A 22,670-nucleotide genomic window follows, 5' to 3' on the forward strand; every position below is an offset into this window, starting at 1 on the left:
ATAATAAATAAATTGTAACACCCCCAACCCATACCCGACCCGGATATGAGTCAGAGATACTACATTGACTTTAAAACACAACTCTTAATAAATAATAGTAAAATATTGGGACTTGTATTAAGAAAATACAATAATATACATACTGTAATATAAGTTTACAAAAATATTCAGAGCATACACAACTTAACTCTTTAATTACATGCCAACTGCTATTTACATAACAAAATAACCTACTGATAAGTTGCTTCTGATCTGATGGTTGCAGGAGTAATACTGTCAAGCTGCTTCACCTGTCTCTTCTATTTTCCTCGGATCCTACGTGTGAAACACTCACACGCTAAGTCATCGACTTAGTGAGGCAACAATAATAAGGCAATGTAATGTAATGAAAATGTCAGGATCATATGAGATGAGATGCAAACATGTAACTAATCAATGTAGTATACTTCATCAATATCCATACCTGTAAGCGTATGACTGTAACATTCATTATTCTGTATTAATAAGTTTATTGGCCCATGATAGCGTATTGAGAACCTAAGGTATTTGAGTAATGTGAGGTTGTGCACTATGCTGTCACCACAGCTCGTATAAATGCACCGAAGTGCCCGTAGAATTGCACCGAAGTGCCCGTAGAATTGCACCGAAGTGCCCGTAGAATTATGTCCATAAGGACCACGTAGAATTCTTTAAGAACCATATACATATACTATGGATCAAGTATGTGTCTTTCAAGACTTCACACAGGTTCCAAAGGATATACATATGTCCTAAAGAACCGAGTATACCCTCTACCCTTGGCATGCCAACTATACCTATAGTTCTCATCTACATAACATGGGCTTATACATTTCCCGTAGTTCATATCGCGTAGACATAGTATTTCCATACCTTTAACACATAGACATATCATTTACATACCTTTATCACATAGTTCATATAACTTTTTCTGCATATTCAAGTCATGTAATACATATAATATGAATTCATGTCATGTAATACATTTAATACAAATTCATGTCATGTATCATAATATGGAATGTAATCATATGTCAAAATATGGAATCTAGACTTATCACAAGTCTAGAACTGAATATACTACGATATTCATGCTATGCATATGCACTCACCTATACTTCTTTGCCTTTTCCTCGATCGATTCTACTTGTAGATTGTTCCCGAACTCGAGTAGGCTCGGTATCTACATAAACATAATTTTTAAGATGATCATCAGATGTCTATGTCTTGCAATTAAGCTTTAATAGCTTACTAATTTAAAGAATTTATAGCTTAGTCTTGCTTTCTTTTCTTTCTTCTTCTTTTTCTCATGGGGGAATCGGTTCCCCCCCTTAGGGGTATCGATTCCCCTCAAGCAGTCTGGAATTTCATATACGATGAGGGGGTATCGGTTCCCCCCCTGGGGGTACCGATTCCCCTCTAGCATTCTGGAAATCATATTCGTTGAAGGGTATCGGTTCCCCTTGAATGGGTACCGATTCCCCTAGCCCGAAAATCCTAATTTGAGCTCGGAAATCATCCCATTTCAACTCAAACTTACATATTTCAATCCCTTTACTACTCTTAGCTCTTATACACTTACTTAAACTAATTATTATCCATTAAATACCTCTAAAACTTAGAAATCTAATTCTCCATGTAGAATTTAAGAATCCAACCCAATTTTCAATATGTTCTAATTTGAATTCTAACCCCTCATACTTCTTAATTAGCTTATTGACAAGTCAAAAATCTGATTCAAACATCAAAAACTCATCCATATCAAAATTTCATCTAAAAACTCATTTTCCAAATCTATCTATAAAACACTAATCTTGTTGTTTTAATGTCATATAAGCTTTCCTTTAGCTTATATAACATCCAAGCTTTCATTTCCAATCTTAAAACATCAAAGAAACTACCAAGTTCAGATTCTTACCTTAATTGCAAGCCACACGCTGAGAGAAGGAAGAGAAGAAAATGAGAAAGAAGGAATGAGAGTATTCTGGAACCTAATACTCCACGTGGTTCTCATATACCCCATAACATTTTATTTTAATTAAATTTTCCTTACCAATGACCATTTGGTCCCTACCTTCATTTCATATTACTAACCTTTATTTTAAACTATAATCATTCTACTTTAATCCCCAAATGTTGAAACTTTGCAAATCAATCACTCACCCGACATGGAGGATGTTACAAATCTCTCCCCCTTAAGAAAATTCGTCCTCGAATTTTCATTGCACGAACAAATGAGGGTATTGATGTCGCATATCTTCTTCACGCTCCCATGTTGCTTCTTCTACTTTGTGATTTCTCCACACACTTGACCAAAGGAATGGTCTTGTTCCTCAATTGCTTAACTTCATGGGCTAAAATTTGAATCGGTTCTTCCTCATATGTCAAGTCAGGACGAACCTCAATCTCTTCTGGTGTCACAATATGAGAAGGGTCAGATCTATATCTTCGAAGCATTGAAACGTGAAAAACATCATGTATCTTTTCCATCTCAGGTGGTAAAGTTAGCTGATATGCTACCGGTCCTACTCTCTTTACAATCTCATATGATCCAATAAACCGAGGACTCAATTTTCCTTTTCGACCAAATCTCAACACTTTCTTCCATGGAGACACTTTTAAAAACACTTTATCTCCAACTTGAAATTCAATTTCTTTCCTTTTAAGATCAGAATAGGACTTTTTCCGATCAGAGGCCACTTTGAGGTTATGCTGAATTTCTCGAACTTTCTGTTCTACATCTTGAATTAAATCCGGACCAAGAACACTTCGGTCTTTGAGTTCATACCAATTTAATGGAGTACGACATTTTCTTCCATATAATGCTTCATATGGGGCCATCTTTATACTAGACTGATAACTATTGTTGTAAGCGAACTCTGCCAGCGGTAAATACTTTTCCCATGATCCTTTAAATTCCATTACGCATGCTCTCAACATATCTTCCAATATCTGAATAGTTCTCTCTGATTGCCCATCAGTCTGAGGATGAAAAGCCGTACTAAAGTTTAAACGAGTCCCCAACGCTCCATGCAAAGATTTCCAGAATCTAGAAGTGAATCGAGGGTCCCGATCAGAGACTATGGAAACAGGTACTCCATGCAATCTAATAACTTCTCTAATATACAGCTCTGCATACTTCTCCATAGAGAAATCCGTTCTAACAGGGAGAAAATGCGCTGACTTAGTTAATCGATCAATAATTACCCAGATTGATTCTCTTTTGTTCGGGGTCAAGGGTAACCCCGAAACAAAATCCATCGTAACATTTTCCCATTTCCATTGAGGAATGAAAAGCGGTTGCAATAATCCTGATGGAACTTGATGCTCGGCTTTGACTTGTTAACATATCAAACACTTAGACACAAATTCTGTGATGCTTCGCTTCATCCCTGACCACCAAAATCGATCCTTCAAATCCATATACATCTTGGTTCCACCCGGGTGCATCGTTAACGGACTGCAATGAGCCTCTGTTAATATTTCTTTCTTCAAGTCGTCATTGTCGGGTATTACAATTCTTCATTTACAATATAGATTTCCATCTGACTTAATCTCAAAGTCTTTAATCTCTTTGTTCTTTACTTGCTCAATTCTTTTCAAACACATTTCATCTTTACCTTGCAATTCTCCTATTCGTTCCAACCATGCTGGTTTAAGGGTTAATTTCGCACAAAGACCACCGTCTCCCATTAAAGATAATCTTGCATCCATAGCTCGTAAAGCTGCAAACGTCTTTCTACTCAGAGCATCTGCTACCACATTAGCCTTTCCGGGATGATAGTCAATTATCACATCATAATCCTTTAAGAACTCTACCCATCTACGTTGCCTCAAATTCAATTCTTTTTGAGTCATCAGGTACTTCAGGCTCTTATGATCCGTATATAAGTAGCAACGCTCCCCATAAAGATAATGACGCCAAATCCTGAGAGCGAATACTACAGCAGCCATTTCTAGATCATGTGTGGGGTAATTCCTTTCATGTGGTTTCAACTGTCTCGATGCGTACGCTACCACTTTTCCTTCTTGCATTAGTACACACCCCAACCCGTTATGGGATACGTCACTATATACTACAAAATTCTTGCCAGATTCCGGTTGAACCAATATCGGAGTTTCCGTCAGAATTCTCTTTAAAGCTTCGAAACTTTCTTGACATTCAGAAGTCCAAACAAATGGTACGTTCTTTCTCATTAGCTTTGTTAGAGGCAGCACAATCATCGAAAAATTCTTAACGAATCTTCGATAGTAACCGGCAAGTCCAAGAAAACTCCGAACTTCAGACACATTCTTAGGAACTTCCCAATCCATTATAGCTTTAACTTTCTGAGGGTCTACTCTAATCCCAACTGCCGAGATCACATGCCCCAGGAAAATTACTTCCTTTAACCAGAACTCACATTTGGACAATTTGGCATACAACTTTTTATCTCTTAAAATTTGCAAGACGATCCTCAGATGTGTGCTATGCTCTTCACGGGATTTCGAGTACACCAGTATGTCATCAATAAAGACAACAACAAACTGGTCCAAATAGAGCTGAAAAATCCTGTTCATGATATCCATGAAAGCAGCAGGTGCATTTGTTACTCCGAATGGCATTACTATGAATTCATAATGACCATATCTCGTTCTGAAAGCTGTCTTCGGAATATCTTTCTCCTGGATCTTCAATTGATGATAACCCGAACGTAGATCGATCTTCGAAAATACCGAAGCTCCTTTTAGTTGATCAAACAAGTCATCAATGCGCGGAAGGGGATACTTGTTCTTGATGGTCACCTTATTGAGCTGTCGATAGTCAATGCAAAGACGCATTGATCCATCCTTCTTTTTAACAAATAACACCGGAGCTCCCCAAGGCGATACACTTGGTTGGATAAATCCCTTCTCTAGCAATTCTTGTAATTGATTCTTTAACTCTTGCAATTCTTTCGGAGCCATTCGATAAGGTGCCATTGCAATCGGAGCTGTTCCCGGCATTATTTCAATTTGGAATTCTACCTCTCTATCCGGAGGTAATCCTGGCAATTCAGCAGGAAAAACATCAGGGAACTCTAGAACTATTGGAATTTCCTCTAACCTTTTCTCTTGAGCTCTTGAATCAATCACATTTGCAAGGAAACCCTGACATCCTTGTAGCAATAATTTCTTGGCAGACATCACTGATATTACATTTGCTAAAGGATTAAACTTTTCACTGCTCACACTTATCTCTGTTCCTTCTGGACTTTTCAGAGTTACCTTTTTCAATCTGCAACTAACATCTCCATAATACCGGAACAACCATCCATTCCCAGAATCACTTCAAACTCGTCAAAGGGTAATTCCATCAGATTAGCAAGGAATTCAATTCCCTGAATCTTTATGGGACACCCCTTACAAACTTTATTCACCCGGGCACTATTGCCTAACAGAGTTGTTACTATAATCTTATTACTCGTAGCTTCTAAGGGAATCCCCAACTCCTTTACTAACTTACTTGTAATATAAGAATAATTAGAACCCGGATCAATCAGTACCAATACTAATTTATCATACAACTGAAAAGTACCTGCTATGATATCAGGGTCATCCCGGTCTTCACTTGTCTTTAGGTTGTATACTCGAGCAGTGGATCGAACTTCAGGTTGAGCAGAATTCAGACGGGTTCCTTCCTCTGCCTCTTCCTCGTCCTCTTTGTGAAAGAACCAGCTCTTCCAGATGGTGCCGGCTCACCAACAATCAAGGGACAATCCCGGACAAAATGTCCGGCATCTCCGCATCGAAAACAAGTCCCAGCTGCCATACGACAATCCCCATAATGGTTTTTCCTGCAGTGCTCACACTGTTTCCTTTGACCCGGAGTAGATCTCCCAGCACCGGATTCCACTGACTGCGTCTGTCTAGTTCTTGCCTGACTTGCTCCCCTAGCAGACGATGCAACTGATTCTGATCTAGTTTGTGATCGAAATCCCGAGTCTCTTCCCCTTTTTGTTGGTGTTGAACCAGAATAAGTAGTCGTCCTCTTTGATGTCTGAACTCTCGAGTCCCCAAATCTTTCATTCTGAGCCCTTTCAAGAGCTTTTGCACGATTGATCACCTCCTGGAACGAGGACAGGTTTAATACTATCAACATTTCTTTAAGTCTAGGGCGCAAGCCCTCCACGAACCACTCGCAAGCATCTTTTTCAGTAGGCACAAGCTCAGCTGCAAACCTGCTCAGCTTATTAAACTCACATTCGTACTCATACACAGAGCGGCTCATCTGCTTCAAATTCATAAATTCCTGCTTCATTTGTCGGATAAACTGATCTCCAATATACTTGCTTTTAAATTCATCTAAAAACAAAGACCAAGTCAACTGGTCGGTTGACATCCTCATGGTGACGTTCGTCCACCATATCCTCGCCTGACCCCTCAATAAAGAAACAGCTCCATCTAATTTCTCCACTTCGGAACAGTGGAGACCATCTAACATGATTTTCAAATCATTCAACCACAGATCCGCTGACACTGGACCTTCCTCAGCTTCTCCCTTAAATTCGGGAGCTCCTAAACTTCTCAACTCTTTTGCTAAATTAATTCGTGGAGTTAGTGGAGCAGGAGGTTGAAGACGCGTCAGAATAGCGTCTAACGTTCTGAAGAACGTATCTTGATCTTGCACAGGCACTCCTTGAGATGCCTGTTCTTCACCTTGCCTGGCCAGGGCAGGTGAATTACTGCTTTCAGCATGCCTATCTTCTCCCGCTTCACTTCGGGAGCTATTATGTCCGGACATCTAATAAGAATAAATACATTATCCTATTAGCAAAACAGCATACTCATACTATACCAGATCAGAAGTTCTCACTATTAGTTGGCATGTATTCCATTTAAAGACTCCATAGACTCTGGTTTATGCCTAGAATCGGCTAAACCATAGCTCTGATACCATTAAATGTAACACCCCCAACCCATACCCGACCCGGATATGAGTCAGAGATACTACATTGACTTTAAAACACAACTCTTAATAAATAATAGTAAAATATTGGGACTTGTATTAAGAAAATACAATAATATACATACTGTAATATAAGTTTACAAAAATATTCAGAGCATACACAACTTAACTCTTTAATTACATGCCAACTGCTATTTACATAACAAAATAACCTACTGATAAGTTGCTTCTGATCTGATGGTTGCAGGAGTAATACTGTCAAGCTGCTTCACCTGTCTCTTCTATTTTCCTCGGATCCTACGTGTGAAACACTCACACGCTAAGTCATCGACTTAGTGAGGCAACAATAATAAGGCAATGTAATGTAATGAAAATGTCAGGATCATATGAGATGAGATGCAAACATGTAACTAATCAATGTAGTATACTTCATCAATATCCATACCTGTAAGCGTATGACTGTAACATTCATTATTCTGTATTAATAAGTTTATTGGCCCATGATAGCGTATTGAGAACCTAAGGTATTTGAGTAATGTGAGGTTGTGCACTATGCTGTCACCACAGCTCGTATAAATGCACCGAAGTGCCCGTAGAATTGCACCGAAGTGCCCGTAGAATTATGTCCATAAGGACCACGTAGAATTCTTTAAGAACCATAGACATATACTTTGGATCAAGTATGTGTCTTTCAAGACTTCACACAGGTTCCAAAGGATATACATATGTCCTAAAGAACCGAGTATACCCTCTACCCTTGGCATGCCAACTATACCTATAGTTCTCATCTACATAACATGGGCTTATACATTTCCCGTAGTTCATATCGCGTAGACATAGTATTTCCATACCTTTAACACATAGACATATCATTTACATACCTTTATCACATAGTTCATATAACTTTTTCTGCATATTCAAGTCATGTAATACATATAATATGAATTCATGTCATGTAATACATTTAATACAAATTCATGTCATGTATCATAATATGGAATGTAATCATATGTCAAAATATGGAATCTAGACTTATCACAAGTCTAGAACTGAATATACTACGATATTCATGCTATGCATATGCACTCACCTATACTTCTTTGCCTTTTCCTCGATCGATTCTACTTGTAGATTGTTCCCGAACTCGAGTAGGCTCGGTATCTACATAAACATAATTTTTAAGATGATCATCAGATGTCTATGTCTTGCAATTAAGCTTTAATAGCTTACTAATTTAAAGAATTTATAGCTTAGTCTTGCTTTCTTTTCTTTCTTCTTCTTTTTCTCATGGGGGAATCGGTTCCCCCCCTTAGGGGTATCGATTCCCCTCAAGCAGTCTGGAATTTCATATACGATGAGGGGGTATCGGTTCCCCCCCTGGGGGTACCGATTCCCCTCTAGCATTCTGGAAATCATATTCGTTGAAGGGGTATCGGTTCCCCTTGAATGGGTACCGATTCCCCTAGCCCGAAAATCCTAATTTGAGCTCGGAAATCATCCCATTTCAACTCAAACTTACATATTTCAATCCCTTTACTACTCTTAGCTCTTATACACTTACTTAAACTAATTATTATCCATTAAATACCTCTAAAACTTAGAAATCTAATTCTCCATGTAGAATTTAAGAATCCAACCCAATTTTCAATATGTTCTAATTTGAATTCTAACCCCTCATACTTCTTAATTAGCTTATTGACAAGTCAAAAATCTGATTCAAACATCAAAAACTCATCCATATCAAAATTTCATCTAAAATCTCATTTTCCAAATCTATCTATAAAACACTAATCTTGTTGTTTTAATGTCATATAAGCTTTCCTTTAGCTTATATAACATCCAAGCTTTCATTTCCAATCTTAAAACATCAAAGAAACTACCAAGTTCAGATTCTTACCTTAATTGCAAGCCACGCTGAGAGAAGGAAGAGAAGAAAATGAGAAAGAAGGAATGAGAGTATTCTGGAACCTAATACTCCACGTGGTTCTCATATACCCCATAACATTTTATTTTAATTAAATTTTCCTTACCAATGACCATTTGGTCCCTACCTTCATTTCATATTTACTAACCTTTATTTTTAAACTATATAATCATTCTACTTTAATCCCCAAATGTTGAAACTTTGCAAATCAATCACTCACCCGACATGGAGGATGTTACATAAATAATATTAATATAATATAAAAGAAAAAATCATTTTTAAAATTATATATTATATATTTTCAAAAACATTGTTTTTAAAACTATATAATATATTTTCAAAAATATTGTCCAAAACTATATATTATATATATTTTTAAAACATTTTTTAAAAACTATATATTATATATTATTCAAAATGTTTTTAAAATTATATTATATATATATATATATATATATATATTCAAATGTTTTTAAAAATTATATATTATATATGTTTTCAAAATGTTTTCAAAACTACATAATATATATGTTTTCAAAAACTATATATTATATATATTTTTTCAAAATGTTTTTTAAAAACTATATATTATATACATGTTTTCAAAATGTTTTTTAAAAACTATATATTATATATATGTTTTCAAAACTATATAATATATATATGTTTTTAAAAACCGATTTAAAAAAAAAAAACAAACTGTATGTTTCAAAAAAACAAAAACTATACGATATTTAAAAAACTCCGGACGAAAATGAGTATCTATAATAATGAAGTAGTAAAACATGTGTCCCTATATTGTTATGTGACAATTTTTAATGAAAAATCGACATAAAACAAATTAAAGATAAATTACATCAGATATCATTGAATTTTGGATGATGTACCATTCATATTACTAAATTTTAATTTTTTTACTTTAATTAGTGTTAGACCGTTAAATTAGTAATGACACGATTACGTAGGTGACAATTATCAATATGAACATCACACTAAAACAACTTCGTCTTGTTGGAAAAACTTAAGGGAAAATATATCAAAAGCTCTTTAAAAAAAACTTGAACCTAAGTTTTTAGGGGAAAATCAAACACCTAACCACCAAAAACAATCCAAATAAAAGAAAGTAATTGTCTTTTTTTTGTTCTTTACTTAACTTCAACCCCAACATAAAAGTAAATTATTTTTCTTACAACCTTAGTGTAAATTAGAGGCGTAAACGAGCTGAATTGGGAGTTTATTTGTTTCAAGGAAAACAATTTCTAGAAAATTAATTATATTTCTGGAAAACATTTTCCGCTGTTTGATTAATTTTTCTAAAAATAATTTTCAAAATCTGTTTTCAATACACAAACATACATATTTAATGAATTTTCTTGATTTTTTACCTTTTAATTTTATTAAACTAATTTCATAAGATTTCGAATATAATGTAGAATGTTTTATTTCAACAAAGTATGTCAAATCGAATTTATAGTTAATATAAATAACTTATGTTGATTGTCTTATAAATACGCTATTTTAGGTTTGAAGTCTTCGTTATGGTTTTTCATTAGCATCTTTTAAATTACATTTTAACTTAGGATCAATGCATTCTATGTATTAGAATCAATTATAACATTGATAAAAGCATATTCTTAAGCGAACACTTTCTTACTACTTGTAGTCCTTCAATAGCTTCACCAGCTGGGAGTCCATGGACCATATGCATCATAGTATCGTGCTGCATGTTTTGCATCTATTGTTACTTTTTAACTTTCAATCTTCTTCTCCTTTGTGGGTTTTGGTTAATCTTCATCCAAAAAAAATAAATAAACATTTTTTAAATCAATGCAACACCTAAAACTTATAAGATATATCAAATTGTCTCAAATTGGTCTCTATCTATAATATTAAAGTTTCAAATGTCGATAATCATCCAACACTCAATGTATATGTGCAATCTTAATCATTTTCAATCTAAAAAATTAATGTATATTAAATGAGAAAAGATCTAAACTTTTCAATTTTAGTTCTTTTGAGATGTAACAGTGGCAACACATAATCTCACATATATTTTTCGTGGATCCCCATGGTTATTTTTGTAAAATATCGGGGATCCTTACGGTTATTTTTTGAGGATCCCAATGGTTATTCACACGGGTACGATCTGATTATCCCCACGGTTCGGATTTAATAATCCATGTCTCCATCCCCATTTGAGCTTCGGGGATACAACTTCCCTCATCTCCCCGTTGGTGAAGATTTTGGTTATTCTCCATCCCCGTCGGTTCGGATCTCCACAGTTTTAGGTTTTTCCCCACCCAATTGCCACCCCTATGTTAAGTTGAAGTATTTAGGAAAATTCATTGCTATTTAGAAAACTTTTAAATGTATAAGGATTGGTTGTATAATTATTTCAAGTTTTAGGGTATTAAAACATTTACTTTTTAGGGTAAACTACAAAAATTTTCACTTTTGTTTGAGTTTTATAACCTTTCCTCACTGAATTAAAAAAACATAAGATTTGTTAACTTTCGTTTCGTTTTAATTAAAATGTGGTAACTGAAGGTTAACGACTGTTAAACCTTTTATGGTTTGCTGAAGTGACACAATAAATATATAAAATAAAAATTATATCATTTCCATGTAGATAATACATGTATTAAGTTTTCACTTTCCTTTCATATGTGTACACTTTTGCTCACCAAATTAAAAAAAAACACAAGGTATGACAACTTACGTTATCATTTTATTAAGTTTTGGTCACTTGGACGTTGAATGTCGTTAGTTTGATGATGTGACCTGTTAGTAAAAGGGTTTAATTTTTATTTTAATTCCTAAACTTTAGACAAAATACTGATGATGAGTCTTTTGTAAATTCAAATTAATTTAGGGATAATATTTCAATTTACTCATTTTTTAATATTTTTCTCCTCAACCCCCAATATTTCTCATATTCTCCTCGCTTCTTCTTTAGACATCTTTGCTCCATTGCAATATCCTTCTTGTTTCTAATTATTAGTTGTAATTATTAAAAGTCAAGTTAGATGGGTTCTTAGTTGTAAGGAGAGGTATAAAATGAAGTAATGAAGATCGTGAAAAATACAGAGAATTCACCATTAAAACTCTAAAAAGATACACTACCACGACGACATCACTGCCTCGAGTTGAGAAAACTAGAGCTTTTTCAATGGCGACGTTATTGACGATACAATATCATGTTTCCATCTCTGACACATTGTTGACCAACGAAATACCTGTTATGTGAAAGATTGTCGAGAATGTTTCATAGAATCCGAACATGATAGACCTTTACGATGTTTACGAATATCAAAACGATGTTCACTTCGTATTAGAGCTCTGCCTCGGTGGTGAGTTGTTTGATTGGATCTATTGACTTGTCTTCTTGTTCCTTGTTGGATTTGGCATTCTGCAATCTCAATCTTTTGAAATTGATTTTTAGTTTGTATAGCTTAGTTTACCAAGCTTCATTTTATCTCTATATGTCTACCCTCTCATTTTTCACTTAACTTATGGTGTTATTATTTGTTATTTGAAGTTGAACTCTTTCATTGTTCATGAAATGTAGCATGAGCCATTGAAAGAAGGCAAATAGAGCAATTGAACAAAGATATGTGAAGAATGAGGGATAAAATGAACAACAATGAGGTTGGGAAGAAAACCTATTAATAATGGATAAATTGAAATATTGTCCCTAAAATAATTTGAATTTACAAAAAGACTCATAATCAATATTGTCTAAAGTGTGAGGTTAAAATAAAAATTAAACCATTTCACTAACATGCCATGTCACCAAACTAATGACATTCAATGTCCAAGTGACCAAAACTTAATGAAACAATAACGTAAGTTACCAGAACTTAATAAAACGATAACATAAGAGACCAAAACTTATGTTTATTTTTTAAATTTAGCGAGTAAAGGTGTACAAATGTGAAAGAAAATTGACTAAACCTTAATCCACGTAGTATCTACATAAAAATGATGTAATTCTAATTTTATATATTTATCGTGCCATGTCAACAAACTATTAAAAGTTTAACGGCCGTTAACCTTCAGTGACCACATCTTAATTGAAACGAAAGTGACCAAATATTATGTTTTTTGAATTTAGTGAGAAAAAGTTTATAAGATTCAAACGAAAGTGATCATTTCTGTAGTTTACCCAATTTTTTATTCTTCTCTCATTCTGTGAAAACTATCCTATGCATTTTGCATCTTCCATTTTATCCTCTCTTTTGATGTTTAATTTTTGTCATTTTATCGTCGTGGGTGTCACCGCCAATGTCAATTGACTCAACCCATTGTTTCCGTTCGTTTGGTGTCTTTGTTCTTAAGTTGACGTTGCAATCACCCATTAAGGACGAGGTATCATCATTAGTTTTGTGAAAACCACGTCTCTATCATTCTTCGTTGCAAATCAACTTCATTGAGGATTAAAATGTAAATCTGAAAATTTTGGTAAGATTTCGATCATCGGAGGGTGTCTCACACGTTGTCGTTGCTCATGTAGTAGTATTTTTAGCAAATCGATCAAACCAATTTAAGAATTAGATCAATCTAACTTGAACTAAACTCGAATCATTGACTTAAACCTAATCAGAACTTGACCCGTTGACATGCCAACATCATCGTTAATTTTTTCACTGTGGGTGACAAGAATGAAACAAAACCATAACATTAAGTATGATTTTAAAACAAAAATAATTAGGTGATAAAAAAGGAACAAAAATGATAATTTGCATACTAAACGTGTAGTTTATCTTTGGGGAAAAAACAATTAAATGTTCTGATTAATAGAATTGAAAAAGTGATAGTCAAAATAGAATTCTCACATAGTTAAGTGGTTATGGTGTAGTTTACCCTTAAAATATATAAAAAAAAAGTTTTCTGTAATTTTCTTTTAAAATTCCCGATCCACACTCAAAACTTTCTTCATACATCACCGCCGACAAACAAGCCTCGTCTTTATCGTTAAGGTAATACCTGAAACCCTAAATTTAGTTCGAAGATTGATTTCTACTTGAGTTACGATGTTTCGAGTTATCATCTCTCTGCCTCTGCAATATATGAGTTTCTGTTTCGGATCGTAATGCTTATTTATCTCTCTCTGATTACTTTGTTGTGAAGGAATTTTTTAGTTTTTTATTTACAAAAGCCATTGTGTTTTAGCTGAAATAGCCGACTGATATCGCCTCTATTTTCCGTTACATATGCTATTTGCGGCCTCGATCCGCTGCTACTTTGAGGTGAAATTTATTCAGACCAATATGGAGGTCTTTAGCTGTGGCGGACGGCGCCACTTACGGGATATAGCGGCCGGAAGAGCGCAATTTGAAACCCTAATAGTACTATAAGATTCTCCCCTAATTTTAGGGTTTTAATGTTGTGTTTTCTGTTTGTCTTTTCTCGATTAGGTTTCTGCTGAAGATAAGGTGTCAATATTTTTTTTGGTGGAAATGAGGCCAGTTTTTATGGGGAATTTCGAGTTCGAGACTTGGCAGTGAGAGCTGGAGCGTTTGTTTTCAAAGTATGGGAGGATCGACCGGGTTGACATGAAATCTGGTAAATCTCTTTATTAAAACAATGAATTGAGACTTTCTGAATTTAAAATTGCATCTTTTATGTGGTTCGTTGCGTCTTCTCATTTACATTTTGTTGATAGTTTACCGATTGTAGTTCATTTTCTTGACTTTAATTGATTGGTAATGGGAACATAGTAGTTAATATCATAGTTTTTATTATTGTTCTGGAATCTCGATCAGTTGCAAATGGTGGCGTCTCCTCAAAAAAAATTGTTTCCCATTCAATGCCAAGAGAATTTTTCTCATAACAAATATTCCCGTTGAATTACTATTTTTGGTTTTTTTTCTTCACATTGCTAACTTTCATGATATAATTTTTATTCATGGTAAATGAACAACTTGTGTGCTAGTTTTGTCCTTCAAATCTGTTACCTTGTTCCTGTCCATTCTTTAACAATTCCTCAACTTATCTGAGGCTACTGTAATCTGGGAAATGTTAGGCGTGATTTGTTGAGCTGTAGTCTTGCTTATATCCTGCCTTGAGGATGCATGTGATTTTGATTTTTGAATGATTGGATTCGTAAAATAATCATTTTGTTTTTGGAATTGGATGTCAGATGTACATATAAAGGGTTCTTTATATTTGATCACACTAACTGGGAGAAATTAAATGACACCTGAAGGGTTCCAGTTTAGTGGAGAAAACCATTGTATATTAAGTGTTTGTTTTGGCGCAGGAATTTCTTCTGAAGGAAAATGAGCTTCTATATAGGCTCACCAACTTTCTGCAAAAAAATTCATGCCTGCCTGTCTACTCTCCTGCCACTCACTGATGGCATCATCCTGCATTTTCTTCATTCGATTATGTTACTCACCAACCTCACTGGCTGGTGTTGACCTATCAAACTATCATGTTTTGCCTTGTATAGAGGATCACTGAAATCTTTCATGCAATGTCTTCAATTTCTGAACTTCTGCTGTCTGAATGGCGAAACATGCTTTGCAATAATGTCTCAGACCCTGAAAACTTGGATTTTAACTTCTAACATGTCACCATCTTGATTTAGCGCATCATGCAACGCATCTACATCCTTATGTGCATCTGCCCTTCCTTCACCTACTTGCAGGTGCTGTATATTTTCTTAGTTCTTGCAGGGAAAAGAAATCCTGTGATTTGGCTGATGTAGATGTAGTTGTGTGTGTATAGCACCAATTGTCTAAACTGTCATTTCTGCTTCTGATTTTGGTTTGTGTTATAGGGTTTGCTTTTGTTTATTTTGAGGATGAGCGTGACGCTGAAGATGCTATTTGTGGACTTGACAATATACCTTTTGGATACGATCGTCTGCTACGTTCCATGGAGTGGCTAAGTTATGTTATTGATGTGTGAATTAAATCTTTCAATAGTGTCTGGTTTTGATTTTAATGGCTATGAAAGCAAACAAATTATTTTGAGGATATTTTTATTGTCAGGGAGAACGTGGTCGGCATCACGATGGTTCTAGGTCAACTACAAGTCAAAGGCCCACCAAAACCTTGTTTGTTATCAACTTTGATCCGATCCGCACAAGGGAACGAGATATAATGAAGCATTTTGAGCCATACAGGAAGGCTCTTAATGTTTGCATTAGGGGGAACTTTGCATGTGCAATTTGCCACGCAAGAGGATGCTAGCAAAGCCCTTGAGGCAACACAGAGAAGGTGGGAATATACTTTTTTTTTGTTATTAATTTCATGTGAGATGATATCGCTCCTACTTTATTAATGTTTGTGCATTTTACAGCAAGTTATTGGACAGAGTCGTGTCTGTTGAATATGCTTTAAGGGATGATGATGAGAGGGATGGCAAATATGATAGTCCTAGAAGAGGTGGTAGTGGTAGACATGGGATAGTCCACATCGGAGGTCTCCAAGTCCTGCTTATTGCAGACAACCAAGTCCTGATTATGGCAGGGCTCATAGTCCTGTTTATGATCGCTGTAATGGTCATGCTTACGACAGGCAGAAGAGTCCCGAGTATGGGATATACCGCAGGTAATGTGATTAAAGCTATTTGTTGTTTCTATCAAAAAAAAGAAGCTATTTGTTGTTTCTTGCTGGGAGAATAGATTATAGCACGTTTCAAATTATTTATTAATATTTCCATAATTAATTGAATCCTTTATGTTCAGCCAATCGCTTGCTCGAAGGTCTCAGACATGAATGACTCAGATTGATGGAGAGCACGTGTTGCTCTCTGTGCCTATCATAGTTGTTGCTTTAATCAGTAGAATGGGTAGCTTTTTTCTTCTCTTTCCCGTTGAACTCTTTTTAGTGGGGAGATTCTTAGGTAAAAGTACAATTAATATACTGGTAATTTTCCGTATGAATTGGGATTCCAGTTTATATAGACATTTGTTATGGTAAAAAAATGTTTATGCTTGCCTGTGCTTACTCTGTCATTTTCTTCGATAACTTGACAAAAAATTTGAATGGGGAGCTTTTAACTTTTCTTCGATAACTTGGCAGGTGTGGAAGTAAAGGAACTCTGTCAGTTTTAATGGAATGAACCTTCCAAATGACCAACTCTTCAGAGTAAGCAAACTTTGGTCCCTTCATCCTCTCTGATAACTGCTTCTGAGCCCCTTGGAGATTGGTTTACCCTTAATACTGATGACGCTGTGAATATCGCCACTTCACATGGTTCTGCTGGTGGTCTTATCCGAGATAGTAATGGAGACTGGATTGTTGGCTTCAGCAAGTCGGCTGGGATTTCAACTCCTTTGTATGCCGAATTTTGGGGTATTTTTGAAGATCTTCAATTAGCGTGGTCTTACGGCATTAAGCGACTTCAGTGTCAACTGAATTCTTCTGAAGCCGTTAAGCTAGTTTCTTCTCCGACAGTTCACTCTAAATCCCATAGCTCTTGTTCGCTCTATTGCCAGATTCACTTCCTAGCCATGGGTGCTTGATTTTTTTTAATTGGCAGTATTTATTATTGATATTATATTTGTATTACGTATTTTACTTGTAAAAAGTTTATAATATTTTTGTAACATAATTCGTGATCTAATATTAACTGAACTTAAAATTATATTCTTTATTATTATATCGTTAATCTGGCCGATTAAAGTTTTTTTATCGATCAACTAAGAATATTTTTCTTTATTATTATATCGTTAATCATGTCAGTCTAACACGCTGAAAGTCTCCGTTCGAGTCCGGGAGTCCGTTGTGCGAAAACAAAGGAACAAAGCAGACAGGAAGAGAAGTAACTATCCCCAGTTTGGATAACTTACTCCCGTCGATGCCAATCATTTTGTTGACCATTAACTCCTGACCATCTTCTGATCTATTGATGAGCCTGGTTTTTTTTAGGGTGAAAACTTAATCATCTTCACTTAACAATTCGAATTATTCCGAGTTCGGGTCAAAACTTATCGGGTTCGGGTTCCATGTCTATCCCTAGTGTTGATTAATAATATGTTCCCAATATTTGCTTGAGTACATTGAATAATCCAATCAACAAATAATTTATTTTATATGTACATGTCTGTATAGTTTATGTTGTTGTGATACAATTTATTTTAGAGAAAATAACCTCAGTGACCAAAAATCCCATATAATATACGATTTTAACCAACTTTTTCCGGATTTGCCAAAATGACCAACAAAATCGCAATGCGATCGCTAATTCGCAACGCGATCTCCATTATCGCAAATTCGCGTTGCATTTCGCGTTGCAATAGTTGGAAATCGCGTTGCGATGGTTTACAGTATCGTTGCGATTTTCCCAATTCGCAATGCGAATAAGTAAATCGCAACGCGAATTGGGAAAATCGCAATGTGAATAAGTAAATCGCAACGCGAATTGGGAAAATCGCAATGCGATACTGACTATCGCAATGCGATAATAAAAAATCGCAACGAGATACTTACTTTCGCAACGCGATACTGACTTTCGCAACGCGATAATACATAATCGCAATGCGATTTTCAAAGCGCCATTAGTATCCTGGCCAAGTATTTTATTTTTAAATTCCAAACATGAATATTAATATATTGGAACACTGAACTGTCCACAGTATATCCCGTAATCGCAACTCATAACCTAAAACCTAAAATCACAACTCAGTCCCATCTCCATCTCTCACTCTCTCACCCATCTCCGACGAAATCCGTCCCCATCTCCGGCGAAATCCGTCTATCTCCATCTCTCAGAGCCACCCTCACAATCAGAAATGGAAAATCAACCAAATCAACCAACGAGGGTTAGTTTTTTTAATTATTTTCTTTTTGAAATTTTTGCATTATTATTAGGTTTTTCATATTGAAATTGATGATAAGTTTACTGGTAATTTCAATAATAGATTAACCATTTCACTTAGATTGCTTATTAAATCAACCAAGAATCGCAACGCGAAATGCAAATCGCAACGCGAAATGCAAATCGCAACGCGATTTTAGTTTCGCGTTGCGATTCTCTCGTTGCGATAGTCATTTTCGTGTTGCGATTTTCATTTTCAGAAACTATTATTCTTCTGCAAATTGAAACTTGAATGAATTGCATTACTCAACCAAAAAACAAAGACAAATACGAAATTCACAGTGTTGCATATTTAAGTTTGAAGAATAAACTACTACTATTTATGTTTATTATTGTTTTTGGTATATCTTCACAGTGTAGTTTTGGTATATCTAATTTAGTATGTTTATTGTTTTTGTAGAACTTTTATTCGGCTTAATTGACCTTGAGAAATAAAGTCAGCCTGGCCAAAACAATTGCGTCGAAGCTTTCACCTGCACAAAGAAAAATGTTTGAGGATACATGTTTCGGGCCATGGCTAAAAGTACAACATCCCGGTGGAGATGCGATGTTGACACACCTGTTTCTTCAAACCATGACTAGCGATCTACCAGAGACTATACAACGTCGTGATGAAAGATATGGTTTGATTTTCCACCGGTGTATACGTGTTTTGGGCGGGAGGAGTTTTGCTTAATCACCGGTCTACGCTTCGGACACGATGATGTAGGTTGGTACACTAGACACATTACCCCCCATCATGGCTATCCCGGGTTTTTCCTGAGCTGGAGAGGCCGAGTCTACACGTAGAAGACCTGACAAGATTTTTGAATAATAAAGATGGTTTTACTCGGATGGATGACGTCGACGTTGTCCGAGTATGCCTTCTAATTCTTTTGCATGCCGGCTTTTTAGGCAGAGAGGCCAGACAACCTATTCCAAATGATCTAATCAATTGGTAGAAGACCTAAATGCGTGGAACCTGTTTCCGTGGGGCTCGTATTTATGGAAAGCTACATGGAATAAGTTATCGTCTGCCTTGGATGATCGAAAAAGTTTGCATGGCGATGGTTCCAAATACACTTTGACAGGCTTTATTTGGGCCTTTAAGGTAAGAATTTTTATATGATGTTTCCAAAATTATAAGTAATTATTTAACAATTACTAATGTTTGTTATTATATTGTTTGTAGATTTGGATATTTGAGGCCTTTCCCGCCATGAAGACATATGCAATAAAAACTTCAAATGATATTCCCAGGGCTATTTCCTGGAAGAGGAAACGGACCTTGCAATGGGAAGATTTACTACGGTATACGACAATAAATAATGTAAGTTAACATAAATACTACCATATGTTTAAAACAAGTTATTACTAGTACACGTTTAACTTTGTTTGAGCTTTTATATTGTTAGGAGGCCAACACTCCTCTACAGAGGCTGACACCCACGGAAACTGAGCTTGCCACTGATTGGTGGCAAGCTAGTAAGCGTTTTTTTAATGGAACGGTTGATGAGCAGTCTCCACTTCGGGAGCCATCACCTCGCCCAGAGCTATCACCTCACCCAGAGCCATCATCTGATCGACCCGGCTATACACCTCCACAACGACAGCCATCACCTATTCTGTCACATCATCGAGCCTCTTCTCCACCATCACCGCAAGATAGGCGACCGGCAAAGATGCCACAACGTTTATCTCCCTGTTCTCCACCTCCACCTCAACGGGATGAGTTAGGGGAGTTACGTGATGAGGTCAATGCCTTGCGTGAGGAGGTCGGTACTTTACGCAAAGACGATGGTGCATGGCGTGTTGAGGTGTCTACATTACGCGGTGAGGTAGCCGCTCTACGTGAGATGGTAGTATCGTTGCAGAATGAGGTTCATACTCTACGCAACGAGGTAAGTTTAAGATTTTTCATACTCGTAATTCATTCGGTTGCTGCCAATACTGCTAAACTGTTTTTGTTAGTATTTGTTTTTGGTTTTGTTTTTGTCTTTTGGTTGAAGTAATGCAATCCATTCAAGTTTCAATTTGCAGAAGAAGAATAGTTTACTTTCGCAACACGAAAATGACTATCGCAACGCGGAAATGGCTATCGCAATGCGAAATGAAAATCGCAACGACAAAATCGCAACGCGAAACACAAATCGCATGCGATTTGTGTTTCGCGTTGCGATTTTGTCGTTGCGATTTCATTTCGCGTTGCGATTTTGTCGTTGCGATTTCATTTCGCGTTGCGATTTTGTCGTTGCGATTTCATTTCGCGTTGCGATTTTGTCGTTGCGATTTTCATTTCGCATTGCGATAGCCATTTCCGCGTTGCGATAGTCATTTCGCGTTGCGATTTTAAGTTTCGTGTTGCGAAAGTAAACTATTCTTCTTCTGGAATGTTTATATATGTTGTCCTTTTAAATATTTATATAAGTGCTTACTTCTGGAATGTTATCTGAGCATTTTGTGAACTATGATAGAATAATGATTTGGGTGAATACAATGCTAGTTTGAAACATATTTGTCTTTGTTTAATATCATGTCTGTTTATTTACTGATTTATGTATTAATTTTTTTAGCGGCCCGATAAGGTGGATGCTTTACGTCGGGTTTTCCTTGCACGACGGAGTTCACGCATCAGACGGCGTGGACGTAGTATTATGTCTCCGTTCACCCCAATGGTGCGAAGACTCCGCAAGAAGAAGCCCGACTCACCGGTCATCCCTCAAGAGTCCCCTCCAATCGTTCAAGAGGCCCCTATTCTCCCTCAAGATTCCCCCCCCACCGTTCAAGAGGCCACTGTCATCGTTGAAGAGGTCACTCCTACCATTCCAGAGCCCGATTCACATGGGGTAATATATCGAAGTATTGAGAAACCCCCACCGGTTCCGGACATGATGGATGAGAGTTGGCTCTTGTATGAGTTACCGGCTAGTACCCTTCCGGTATCTGAAGTGGAGAGGAGACAACTACCGGAAACAATTGTGGATAATACCCTTTGGGCTAAGACCGCAGTTGATTTTTATCTACATGAGCGGAGCCAAGGGTGTTACACTGACATCATCAAACTCAACGATGAAATGTTTTTGTTGCTTGATCGGTCTTGGTGGGGTGTGCTATTAGGGGTTGAAGACAGTGGCTATTTGGATGGGGAGGTAAGTCTTATATTTGTCTTATATATGATTTTGATTAATTTGTTTAAAAATTAATGTAATTCACTAATATATGTATTTTTTTGTAAAACAGCATATCGATGCGTGAGTGTCACGTCTACTAATAATAAGGAAGCTGAGGAAAAATAAAAAAAATTCGCTATATACAATAATGCCGACGGCTTTTCACGCAGTTCACTTGAAGAATCAACGAGATGAATCATTTTTGTTGGCAATGGACAAGCTAAACTTTATCCTGCATGGTGGGAGGTCGATAAGGTTAGTGTTTATTTTTTAAATTTTTTATAGGTGTTCATAAATAAGTGCGCAAATAAATGAATTATTACTTATGATCGCAGGTGTTTATCCCTGTTTTAGAACGTCGTCACTGGCTTCTCGTCCAACTTCAGCTCCCATCCCTGAAGATAATAGTGTATGACAGCATGATCAATTACATATCACTGTCTGATTTGAGAGATATTTTCAAGGGATGGAGCTCTCATTTGGCTAAATTCTTGGATGAGATTAAGTATTGGAGTCATTCTGGACACAAGAAGCCAAAGAAGTTCAATGTCACAGTTGTCAGAGACGAGACCGCGCCACAGCAATCGCTGGGAGCCAGAGGGGATTGTGGTCCTCTCGTATGCCTTTGCTTGGCGCGTTTGACGACGGGAAGCACATAGTTTTTACCTCCCACCGATAGAGATAGAGCTGCAGTAGGCTTGTGGTTTCGGCATTATATGGCTAGAGAAATATATTCGAGACGCTGCCTACCTGCATCCGCGTTATGAAAGTGTCCATTGTTAATTGGTAAGTCAAATGCAAGTTTTGTTAACATATATAC

General features: G+C 36.3%; 2 long non-coding RNA genes and 1 pseudogene across 2 annotated transcripts; 2 read left to right on the plus strand and 1 right to left on the minus strand.

Annotated features, from left to right (window-relative positions):
• Positions 1 to 698: 698 nt before the first annotated feature.
• Positions 699 to 15,157, minus strand: LOC120136671. Its single transcript, XR_005517367.1, has 3 exons — positions 15,019 to 15,157; positions 6,219 to 6,221; positions 699 to 709 (listed from the first exon to the last, which is right to left on the minus strand). It is a non-coding gene; the product is annotated as an uncharacterized LOC120136671 (long non-coding RNA).
• On the plus strand, positions 13,785 to 15,633 carry LOC120136670. Its single transcript, XR_005517366.1, has 3 exons — positions 13,785 to 13,849; positions 14,288 to 14,435; positions 15,133 to 15,633. It is a non-coding gene; the product is annotated as an uncharacterized LOC120136670 (long non-coding RNA).
• A 119-nt stretch (positions 15,634 to 15,752) lies between these two features.
• Positions 15,753 to 17,385, plus strand: LOC120136841 (annotated as a pseudogene).
• The last annotated feature ends 5,285 nt before the right edge of the window (positions 17,386 to 22,670 follow it).

This window comes from Hibiscus syriacus, unplaced genomic scaffold (assembly GCF_006381635.1).
Source record: "Hibiscus syriacus cultivar Baekdansim isolate YM2019G1 unplaced genomic scaffold, ASM638163v2 tig00110637_pilon, whole genome shotgun sequence".
NCBI lineage: Eukaryota > Viridiplantae > Streptophyta > Magnoliopsida > Malvales > Malvaceae > Hibiscus > Hibiscus syriacus.